This window comes from Podarcis gaigeae (assembly GCF_964106915.1).
Source record: "Podarcis gaigeae genome assembly, chromosome: Z".
NCBI lineage: Eukaryota > Metazoa > Chordata > Lepidosauria > Squamata > Lacertidae > Podarcis > Podarcis gaigeae.
This window is the reverse complement of record NC_139691.1, coordinates 37,226,492-37,238,717: the sequence shown is the minus strand read 5'-3', so window position 1 is coordinate 37,238,717 and position 12,226 is coordinate 37,226,492. Positions and strand designations below refer to the sequence as shown.

The following is a 12,226-nucleotide window of genomic DNA, read 5'->3' as shown; positions in this document are numbered from 1 at the left end:
ACTCAACTAGGGGACAGGTGCAAAAGACAACAAGCAGGAGAAAATTATAAAACAGAGGAATATTAGGAGGGCAGTCAGTCAAACAGGACAAATATGGAACTGTTTTAAAGGAAAAGGGGGGGGATCCTCCCATGTCCAATGACTTTCAGGCACTCATTGCAAAAACGATGTCACTCCTAAGTGGTTTCACTTGTCCTTGGTAGCATCATTGGACGGTGATGTTGAAGCTTGAACTTCCTCCTGTTCCCTCCACTGAATCATGGGTCTGATGGCATATGGAGGAAAGAATTGTTCCTGATACTCAGGTTTTTTTCATGGGCAATGGCTCCCTCTTTATGTGGAAGAGAATAGGGTGAATGCGGCAGTCCTTTAAGCTGTGGATGTCAATGTTGCATTCATTGGTGGAGAACATTCACATCGTTTCAATAACATGACCACCACTAGATTAATAATCTAGAATGTGTGTGCATTAGTCAAGAGTTCATTCAAAAAAAATGTATATAAGAATTTTGCACTAAAATGCTGGTAGATTTCCACAAGGACTTGAAAAATATTTTGCAAACTGATGTGGAAATACGAATAACTGAATTCAAGACAGGAAAATCAAGAAACGGAGAAAACTGAAACTGACCCATTCATGCACCCTTGTGTAGCACTGTTGGTGCATGGGAGGATTGATTAACACACACACACACACACACACACACACCACACCACACCACACACACAATTTTTTTAATAATTTTTTTTGCATATTCACCCCACCCAACCTTCTAGTTGTCCTTACTTGGTAGGTGGGGAAAAGGATAAGCATCTTTTTCACCTACTGATTCTCCCAGTACAGGAATTATGAAGGAAGCATGTGTTTGAAATCCATTTGTGTCCTTTGTAACATGTAATTCCACCCAGCATATGCATGCTTTTGGAAAAAAATACTGGTGATAGGAGCTCAGAGTGATAACAAATATTATTTTTACACCACAAACACTCTCCTACATCACTCTGATTCTCCCTTTGCTGGGGTTATTTGTGAATGCATGTCTCCCAGAACTCAGTTCTTCCAAATATAATCTCAAAAACAGATTTATTGCTCACCTGGATTTGAAGTGAGCTAATAGTGCAGGTTAGAAAACAGCACCTAATCTGCAGCTAGTTGAGAGAGCCTGTTGTATGTCCTCCTGTCAGGACTGAGTGTGTTATTAGATTCTGAAGGAATTCTCTCCTGCCTACCAAAACACTCCCATGGGGTTCCCCACCTCAAAGGAGCAGTGTAATGTGATGCATATCTACTCAGAACTAGGTAAATACACATAGGATTTGGGCCTATATAAATTTATTTGTGTGTAATATAAGCTATAGTTTGGGGACACACACACACACACACATTTTCTGTCAAAATGTGACACATAATTTATAGTGGTTTTTTTAGGTAACCTACCAAATACACACACACACACACACACACTCAAGAAGTACAATGGTTTTTATTTATCTATTTTATCTAAATAAAATGAAGGTTGGACTTTGCAAAGCTAGTGATATATTGCGCTTATTTTTATTTGCTTTTTGAAAGGAAAGAAAGAAAGAAAGATATCCTGAAGACCACTTCTTACCAAACAGGGTTGGGGGGGGGGGGAGGAAGCCTCAGGCTATGTTTCCAGTCCTGGTATCTGGCATGTGCCCTTTGTCTCTTCTGCTCCTTCTGCTCTGGGGGTTTTGGAGGGGGCGGTGGTTAAAATGGTTAGCATTTAAAATAAACTTGACTAATTCGCACTTTCTCTAGCATGAATCAAAGCACAGCCATTTTTTTAAAAACACACTTCTCTGAAATTTACAGTGCAGTTCGCCAGCCAAATAATGTATTAAAACACACACTAGGGTATGCTAGGGTAAATTTTGCGTTGTAATGCATATATCAGTGAACATAACATATAAAACAGTGTTATATTAGGGGAAATGGCTGTGCAAAAAAAAGAAGTAGTATATATTGGGCAAAATTGGCTGCAGGCATCAGTATACTAGGGTAAATTTGGACTAAAATGCTGAGGTATTTTCATCAGGATTTAAAAAAATAAAATAAAATTGTGAATTGTTGTGGAAATACAGAAAATTAAACTTAAGGTTGGAGGTGAGGGGAGTGAAACGAGAAGAAGCTGAAATTGACAGATTTACTTATCCCTATCAGGGTGATAGCTGAGAGTGTAAAGTTATGATGGAATCCATGGGGGGAAATTGGGTTTCTCAGAGTCATAAAGCCCCTCAGTGCTTATAATGCTCCATATTCTAGTGGACCACAGTAAGTTCTCGTTTCTCCCTTTTGGAGAAGGTTTCAGCAGGCTTCCAGGACATCAGTGGATGTGGCCTAACAAAATGGTCATGGCGCACTGGTGATTTCACCCTGTCATATGTCCCTCCCACCTCTTAAAATTGGCTCGGGAGCGTTGAAAGTGCCCCCACATCACCACATGAGGAGGAGAAGGAGGGGGCCATCATTCCATCTGCAAAGCTGAAATGCTTGTGTTAAAGGAACAACCGTAACAGTGCAATGTTGAATTCCACCCAGCATCTCCAAAGGCTTGATATTTGAAAGGGAAACTGAACGGAAACCAGTGTTAAATAAATTATTTAAGTTTAATATCCTGTTTTGATCATAGCTTACTGTAGACAGACAGATAGAAGGATAGAGAGGACCAGTGACTTTTTTTGTCATAGGTGAGGAAGATATTGAATGTAAATTTAATTTGGGATGAATAGAGGTCAATTATATATACAATTGACTAGACATTAGTCATCATTTTTTCCCCTTCAGTAAGAGATAGTACTGACAGTATCACAACCTTTTAAGCTGTGTCTCACCTATCTCTGTTTCAAATGCATGTCAATTTTTGAAGGAAGGAAGATAAATGGGGCAGCCCTTTCTATTGTCATTGCAAGTGGTAGGAGAACATCAGATAAATTAAGGTTCACTTTCTACACAAAGCTTCTGCCAAGCTCTGCCACTGGGTGCATTATCAACTGAATTCCCAGCATTCAGCCTCTCTGGATATTTCCTTTTCCTTTATAATGATGAAGGATGTCCTTGACTTGTCATCTACTTTTGACTTCATTCTATGCCTGATCTGACATCCCTCAGACCACCTCCCCCTCCAGTTAGGATTTTCTGCCCCTGATTATTGAGTCTAAATTATCACGACTGAGCCAAAACTACTTCCAAGTTTCTCACAATATTTTCACTTTTTTGAAAACACACCTTATTTAAAAACATCAATTTTTGGTACTACTTGCAGGAACCCCACCAAACAAAACAACCCAACTAAACATGTATTCTCATATATCTTGCCCTCACTCCCTGTTGACTTAAGTTCTGGCAAGCACCAAAGGGCTTTCCCTGAAACTCATTTGCACTCTTACTATTATTGCTGCATGTTGAGAAACTCTCAATGGAATCCTCCAAACCTTTGATATACAGTGGTGCCTCGGGCTAAGAACTTAATTCATTCCGGAGGTCCATTCTTAACCTGAAACTGTTCTTAACCTGAGGTACCACTTTAGCTAATGGGGCCTCCCGCTGCCACCGCACCGCCACCATGCGATTTCTCATCCTGGTACTATTTCTGGATTAGCAGAGTCTGTAACCTGATGCGTCTGTAACCTGAAGCATCTGTAACCCGATGTACCACTGTATACTGCTTTAAAGGCTGGAACTTCAGGCTAGCCTTTCTTGCCTGCTCTCTGAGGCAGAAAATGCTTTGCATATTAGAAAGGAAAGGGATAATCACATTGCAGAGGGTTCAGTGGAGATGGGAGATGCCCACCTTTGACCATCATTTCCTGCTGGAGGAGAAGGTTGCTGGGGTCTTCCTTCTTTGCTTGAAGCCCCATGCTCCCTGTCTAATCTTCTCCTATCAGAGGCTACTTTTCTCTTGGAGAAAGGGATAGCAGATGGTGGAATACAATCAGAACAGACAGTGGAAATGGCCTGCCTTGAGTCTTCTCCCTGAGTTGAGCAAGAGTACATAGTCAGGTAGTTTTGCTTCAAATTCAGGCAGCTTGCTCCATTGCCACATCATTTGCTGCTATCAATGCCATGACACAACTAAACTTGATTGGTTATGTAGCACCGTCATATTAATTTTGAGATTGCAGATTGGATTAAATGGTCAGTGTGAGAAATCCAGGAAGACTGCCCCCCTTAAAAAAAGGAAACGGATAAAACAGCAAACAGGAAAACGCAATTGCAAGAAATTCTATGCATGTCTTCTTGGAAGTAAGCCCTCTTGAGTTCAATTGGATTTTCTCTCAGGTAAGAGTGTATAAGATTGCTCTTTCAGCGTTTCAAATTGAAAATGGAGAATATTCTGTGAACTAGCACCACCTCTTCCCATTGAATTGAAATGAAGACAATTGCAGAAAAGATTGAAGCAGGTAGAAAAATTGGCAATAGCAGTGTTCTTGTACACCGTCCATTCATTTCAATGGGGTTTGCCTAGTATTACTGCTCAGGAGATTGTGCCCAATATTTTCTGCCCTGTATTTCCTTATATAACATCCATCACAATGTCAGTGGTTAGGCAAACAAGCACACTGTAAAACGGTGTTTTATCTCTCTCTCTCTCTCTCTCTCTCTCTCTCTCTCTCTCTCTCTCTGTTATATTCACTGACTTCTTTCTAATAAGTTTGCCTCCCCGAGAGCATACATCAAACTGAACAGCAACATGTACTGAATCAAATTAAGGCACAACATTACTGAGGCAGTGAACAGACACAAAGGTTAAAGGGGAATATAGATTACTTATTTTTAGATCGTGTATGTATGAGCTCAAGTATGTGACATTGCAACATTCTGCAAAATGTTAACTTCCTAGAGTTTAAACCAGCTTGTGTAAATACGTACAGAGAGATGGCCTCTGATCCAGCAAAGCCATGTGAGAAAGAAAGTTATAAAGCTCTGGGCATGAACAAATAAGCCCTTTTGAACATTGGGTTAAATATGCACAGAGGTAGCATTGATTAATTGCTTTTGTAGCTTGGGGAGGTGAGGTTGGAAGCTAAGGTCTAAATAGTTTGCCATCTGTGGTTTCTTTTCATATAAATTCTTCACCATTTAATATTCCATTTGCACAGAAGGATTTCCACCAGCATAGCTTGTTGGTTCAGCAAAGGCCGAGCAATAGCCCAGGTGTTAGATATGCCTTTTTAGATATGCCAGGGTTTCACTCATGTTACACTTGACTGGTTCATTGTGTGTCTACCCTACACCAGCAGCTATAATTGTCTCACCCAAGCCCAGTCATGATGTGCATGGAAGAATGGTGTCCCTTGAACACAGGCTCTTACTTTTCCTTCAAGCATTCCAGGTCCACACTTCAAAGCTCTATGTCCAAGCACCATTTATTTGTTTATAACCTCTGGAGATTTCCCTGCAACAACCCACAGAAACAGGGCAAACAGCAATCTGTGAAAACCCTGAATTGTTGTTTGTTGCACCTCAGCTTTAAAAAGCTGGTTTTCAGGGCAAAGGGGAGGGGAAGAATGCTCTGATACAGAGCCTTAAAGCCCAGATATGTGCCTGGAAAGCATGAAACAAAAGGTAAGTGTAAATAAGCCCTCACAAGGGACCATGAACAATGTTCTTTTTGTACAGAAAGCCCACAACTTACATTTAACTTGTGCACATTCAACTTTAAGTGCTTGGCTAACTAACTAACTAACTAACTAACTAACTAACTAACTAACTACCTAACTAACTAACTAATAAGGGGTGGAAAGGGGGAAGACGTTGAGGAAAAAAAGATTTTGCCAATCTCACCTGCTGTTGCACCCAATGTGTTTTGACTATACACAATTTTGTCTTTAGGCATGATCCCTAGAAAGCGTGCTGTGCTGTGGGTTAAACCACAGAGCCTAGGACTTGCCGATCAGAAGGTCGGCGGTTCGAATTCCCACGACGGGGTGAGCTCCCATTGCTCGGTCCCTGCTCCTGCCAACCTAGCAGTTTGAAAGCATGTCAAAGTGCAAGTAGATAAATAGGTACCGCTCCATCGGGAAGGTAAACGATGTTTCCATGTGCTGCCCTGGTTCACCAGAAGTGGCTTAGTCATACTGGCCACATGACCTGGAAAAACAGTCTGCGGACAAACGTCAGCTCCCTTGGCCAATAATGCAAGATGAGTGCCGCAACCCCAGAGTTGTTGCACCCAATGTGTTTTGACTATACACAATTTTGTCTTTAGGCATGATCCCTAGAAAGCGTGCTGTGCTGTGGGTTAAACCACAGAGCCTAGGACTTGCCGATCAGAAGGTCGGCGGTTCGAATTCCCACGGGGTGAGCTCCCATTGCTCGGTCCCTGCTCCTGCCAACCTAGCAGTTTGAAAGCATGTCAAAGTGCAAGTAGATAAATAGGTACCGCTCCAGCGGGAAGGTAAACGATGTTTCCATGTGCTGCCCTGGTTCACCAGAAGTGGCTTAGTCATACTGGCCACATGACCTGGAAAAACAGTCTGCGGACAAACGTCAGCTCCCTTGGCCAATAATGCAAGATGAGTGCCGCAACCCCAGAGTCGGTCACGACTGGACCTAATGGTCAGGGGTCCCTTTACCTTATGATCCCCAGAACGTAACCCTGACGTAAGCTGCAGGTTTACTATATGTAAGGGAAAGTGTTGGCAGCAAAGAGGCATTTTAAGCATCACTTGAGAAACCAGCCAAGGCTAACAACAGCAAACTTTGGCAAATTGAAACATGAGTAACCCTCTCTGCTTTTAAAGAACCATTGCTCAGTAGTAGAGCAACTGGTTTGCATGTCGAATGTCCGAGGTTCAATCTCTGTCGGCATCTCCAGGTGGGAAACTGCAGAGGGCCCCTGCCATTCACAGAGCAGGATGGGTCAATGGTCTGATGTTCTATATGGCAGCTTCCTGTGTTCCTCACATCAAAAAGTTACAGCAATCTGTATGGGATGGGTGATAGATTAGGCTGAGTTCACATTCAAAGGCGAACTTGCCTAATTCTCTTTCCAAACTAATAAAAAAAACCCAAACACAGACATTGTCCATCTAGGCAGTGTGTACAAAATGCACACACTAGGGCAAAGTGTGCATGCATCTAAAATGCAAATAATTTTCATTTTAAAAAGCAAACTTACTTTGAAATGTGTAAAGTTTAACATAGGATTGGGAAAAGGGAAAGGGAAAAAATAACAACCCCTGTAAGATAGCAAAATGGAGAGTTTTTCGCTGCCCTTGCTGGGATCAATGTGTCTGGATCTGTGATTTTTTATTTTTTTTAAGGAAAAACTGGCTATGGTTTGTGAACTCCACTCTCCCTGCATTGTTTCTAAAAGAGAAGAACTATATTATATTTCTCTTGTGCATAAGAGCCATGTCTTTTTACCATTTTTGTATCAGCAAACTCGCTTCAAAGCCCTGGCCTTGCATCTCTATAAAGTGATTTCTATAAAAAGGGCATCTAATGATTTCATTCCATTCCCACTTTCTGCTGGTATGTAGCTAGTGATTTGAGAAAGCAAACATTTCCAAAAAGAGTGAGGAAAAATAAATGTATCTTGCAATTGAAGAAGGATGTTGACCAATTAAAAGGCTTCCAGAAACACTGTCCTGAGAATAATAGATACCACCTGCCAACTTTTGATGTCCTTCACCCTCAATGGGGCAGTAGGTGGCTTTTGCAGATGTTTAGGAGAAGGAGGCCTGGCACTTTCCTCAAGCATGCTCATGTTTCTGGTCCAGCTTTCATGATGCTGTGAAATTATACACCTTGCCATGGACAAATCGCTGCAGTATCTTCATTAATTCAATAATATGTGTCAGGTGACTGGTTTGGTTGCTCAAGAGCAAACAGGCAAGACTCCAACCTGTCTTTTCCAGGCTTTATTATTAATACAAACTATTTACAGTGCAGAGCGTCACAAGTCCATGTCTGCTCAGTCACTAGCAGAATCTGGGCATGGCCAGTCCTTGTACCTCCACCAACATAACAGTCGTGTGACCCCCATCTTTCTCCTCCCCTGTCTGCGCCCAAACCTCCTGCGCAGAGTGGGCGCTGGCAAAGGGGTACTTCCCTCCTCTCCGGTTTGCTCAGGCTCAGTGTTGGGGCTCTCCCTAGCATCTCCTGGTCCCTGCATCCCCTCCCCACTGGAGGCGGGGCTTTCCTCCTCACCAGAGGAGGAACTGTTTCGCAAGATCTTTGGAGGCTCCCTGTAACACAACTGCCCTTCCACCTCTCGCCTCTGAGCTGATGGCAGTTCCCTGACAATATTGTATCCTGCTCTTCATTCCTTCTGGCTTTCAAGCAGTCCCCAAGCAGGCATCAATCAGGGTCCTAGCTGCACCATACATTTAAAGCAGCACCATACCACAGAGCTACAATATTCACAGTGCTTTAATATTTCGTCCCTTTTCCCACAGAACTCTGGGAAATGTAGCTCTGGGGGGGGGAACATTTCTAACAACTCCAAGAACCCTTAACAAACTACAGCTCCCAGGGGAAAGACATGGCTGTTTGAAATGGTCTGATTCTTCTTTAAACGTATAGCACAGGTGGGACCCAGGACCTATCTGATGGTTGAGGAACTTGTGGCACAAGAGCTGTGTGTGGCCCTTTGAGAGAAATATGTGACAAAATAGTAAAAAAGAAATAAAAAGTTCCCGGCCTGCTTTTTTCTATGTTCCCTCCCACCACTGACTGTGCTGCAGCCCCCTGATAGCATGTAGTCCCAAACAGATCACCCCAAAGGAAATTCAGCCCTCAACAACAACAACAACAAATGTCCCATACCTTGCTTTAGATTATGATTTGAGGTCTGCCTTTTTTTTCTTTCAAGAAAAGCAGCAGGAGGAGCAATGAAACAATGTTTATGTGGTGCTTGTAGGATGGGAATTACCTTCTAGAGTCTAGATGTATATAAAAACTGTCTAAAACCAAATCACAACACCGTCCCATCAAGCTTGGCACCGTTTATCAGACTGTATCTTGACTGGAAGTGGCTCTCTAAACCAGTGTTTCCCAACCTTTTTTGGGCAAAGGCACACTTGTTTCATGAAAAAAATCTCGAGGCACACCACCATTAGAAAATGTTTAAAAAATTAACTCTGTGCCTATATTGACTATATGCCGCTTGGGGCGGCAGCCTGTTGCCCGAAGCACAGGGAGCCCTACGGAGGGCTCCCCGTGCTTCCGGCGAGTGTCTGCAACCCTGCGCGCCCGGCAGGAGCTCCTGCCAGGCGCGCAAGGCTTGGGGCGGCAGCTTGTTGCCCGAAGCACAGGGAGCCCTACGGAGGGCTCCCCGTGCTTCGGGCGAGTGTCTGCAACCCTGCGCGCCCGGCAGGAGCTCCTGCCAGGCGGCAAGGCTTGGGGCGGCAGCCTGTTGCCCGAAGCACAGGGAGCCCTACAGAGGGCTCCCCGTGCTTCGGGCGAGTGTCTGCAAGCCTTGCGCGCCCGGCAGGAGCTCCTGCCAGGCGCGCAAGGCTTGGGGCGGCAGCCTGTTGCCCGAAGCACAGGGAGCCCTACGGAGGGCTGCCCGTGCTTCGGGCGAGTGTCTGCAACCCTGCGCGCCCGGCAGGAGCTCCTGCCAGGCGGCAAGGCTTGGGGCGGCAGCCTGTTGCCCGAAGCACAGGGAGCCCTACGGAGGGCTCCCCGTGCTTCGGGCGAGTGTCTGCAAGCCTTGCGCGCCCGGCAGGAGCTCCTGCCAGGCGCGCAAGGCTTGGGGCAGCAGCCTGTTGCCCGAAGCACAGGGAGCCCTACGGAGGGCTGCCCGTGCTTCAGGCGAGTGTCTGCAACCCTGCGCGCCCGGCAGGAGCTCCTGCCAGGCGCGCAAGGCTTGGGGCGGCAGCTTGTTGCCCGAAGCACAGGGAGCCCTACGGAGGGCTCCCTGTGCTTCGGGCGAGTGTCTGCAACCATGCGCGCCCGGCAGGAGCTCCTGCCAGGCGGCAAGGCTTGGGGCGGCAGCCTGTTGCCCGAAGCACAGGGAGCCCTACGGAGGGCTCCCTGTGCTTCGGGCGAGTGTCTGCAACCCTGCGCGCCCGGCAGGAGCTCCCGCTGGGCGCGCGAGGCTTGGGGCGGCAGCCTGTTGCCCGAAGCACGCGGAGCCCTCCGGAGGGTGCCCCGTGCTTCGGGCGAGTGTCTGCAAGCCTTGCGCACCCGGCAGGAGCTCCCGTCGGGCGCGCGAGGCTTGGGGCGGCAGCCTGTTGCTCTAAGCACATGGAGCCCGCCTCCCTCCCACGGCACACCAGGCAAAGTCTCGCGGCACACTAGTGTGCCGCGGAACACCGGTTGGGAAACACTGCTCTAAACTTTCAGCCAGGAGGTTTTTTTCTCAGGCTTCCCCAGAGATGCTAGGATTTGAACCCAGGAACATTCCATGCCAGACATGTGCTCTGTTGTTGAGCTAGAGATTTTCTATGTATATTTTTCATAGAACCGTAAATCCTGAATATCAGCATACTTGATTGCAGATAGTCCAGGCCCTATAGTTTTCCAGTGACCTTTTAAGCTTAATAGTATTCTTTAGGGTGGAATTTTGTATCCTCTGACAGAAGACAACTCTGTAAAGCAAAGCTTATCTACGTGTATGTCCTGAGTTCAGAGTTCAATAGCTGAAGCAGCTCTGATTGCAGTTTGGTAGGTTCTAACTCTAGTTCTTAAATCTTAGGGACAGTGAAATGAAAATTAAAGGTACAAAATTGGTTTCCTCAAACCCACAACAGGCAGAATTAATGGAAAAAACAAACAAACTGTTTCACAAAGTGAAGGATGCATATATATTTACAATCACCCCCACCCTTGGATGTCTGGTTTAGACAGCATATGTTCCAGAAAACAGCTAAGAAGGTAGACTCCCCTTTCCTACTCCAAGAAAACTCTAGGAAACTCACCTCACATGTCAATAATCACACTTGTATATGCATCTTATGTGGCTAACCATGTGAATAATGCCAATTAACAGCAAGTCAGTTTTCAATGGATCAAAGCAAAACCTGCTCTGGTCATCCAAAACTGCATTCTGTCAGCTGTGGAAGAATAAGGAAGCTGTCATGTGAGTTTCTGACATAAATGACAAAAACACATGCTGGCATGTCAAAGAAATGCCTGGGTTTTTGATGGGTGTCAGATTGCAAAGGCTTAGAATGTGCAAGTCCAAATCGGACAGGGCGGAGAATGCAATCTGTTGCCGTAAAAAACAAGGAACTGCAAACTTAGCCGCTTATTGCCTGCTACGTTTTAGTGCCTGTGAAAAACCAGGGGATCTTATCTTGATAAGCAAACAAACTGATGTTGTCTGATTTTATTTTATTTTTTAAAGATTTTTGTCAATGAAAGTTAGGTTCATTTTGGGAGGTTTGATCCACTGTTCAACCTTGTGCGTTTTTTCTGTTTGTTTGTTTTTTAATTATTATTTAAAAAGACATTTGAAGGGCTAACTGAACCAAAATCAGCTCTGAGTCAGGTGTTTTTCTGCAAAAGTGAGAGTGGGGGGGAGTCTTAACTCTCTGCCTCCCTGCGCCCCCCCCCCGCATTCCTCCATAACTATCCCCTCTCACCAAGCTATCTCAACCACCAACCTCACCCGCAGATTCCACTTGAACCTTTACATAGGGCTGGCATCAATGGCTGACAGCATTGGACACCTTTCAATGTCCTCGCCACAGCAGGGAACCTACCTCCAGCCCTCTAGCATTGCACTTCCTCCTCCCTGATATCTCCACCTGTTCACCTGTCATTTTCAAACATATGATGAAAAGTAACAGCAAGAAGTGGAAGGAACACCAATCTCCTCTTTACTTGTCTTCTCCTTCTGGACAGTGGTGCAAATTGGGCTCAAAGGGAGGGAGAACAACTGCATGAATAGTGGTAAAAGTGCCAAGGATGAGGAGACCTACTTAGAGAGGAGCCCAGTTTAGTGTAGGCTAACATTGCCCACCAGTGTAAGCTAGCACTGTCTTTATCCTTAAAAGCCACCAGTTTTCCATGCAAATAGTACACCCACTCAGTGTGGCTATTGTTCTGGTCATCAGAGCTTCTCAGCATGCATTTTCCATGAGGCATTGGAAGTTCCTTTATGCTCGCAAAAATGTGAAATCCCTGGGTGGGGCAGGACATACAAATGTTCCAGAGCAATATTAAGAATGAAGCCTTACAAGATGGGTGGCATACAATTATTATTATCATTATCATCATCATCTGATTTGGTGCAAAAGCATAAGGCAT

The 12,226-nt window shown here is 45.0% G+C and overlaps 1 protein-coding gene across 4 annotated transcripts in view; it reads left to right on the top strand.

Moving 5' to 3' along the window:
• Positions 1–12,226, top strand: part of PCDH11X (protocadherin 11 X-linked) — a 758,870-nt gene that overhangs the window by 187,801 nt on the left and 558,843 nt on the right. The window lies entirely within an intron of this gene.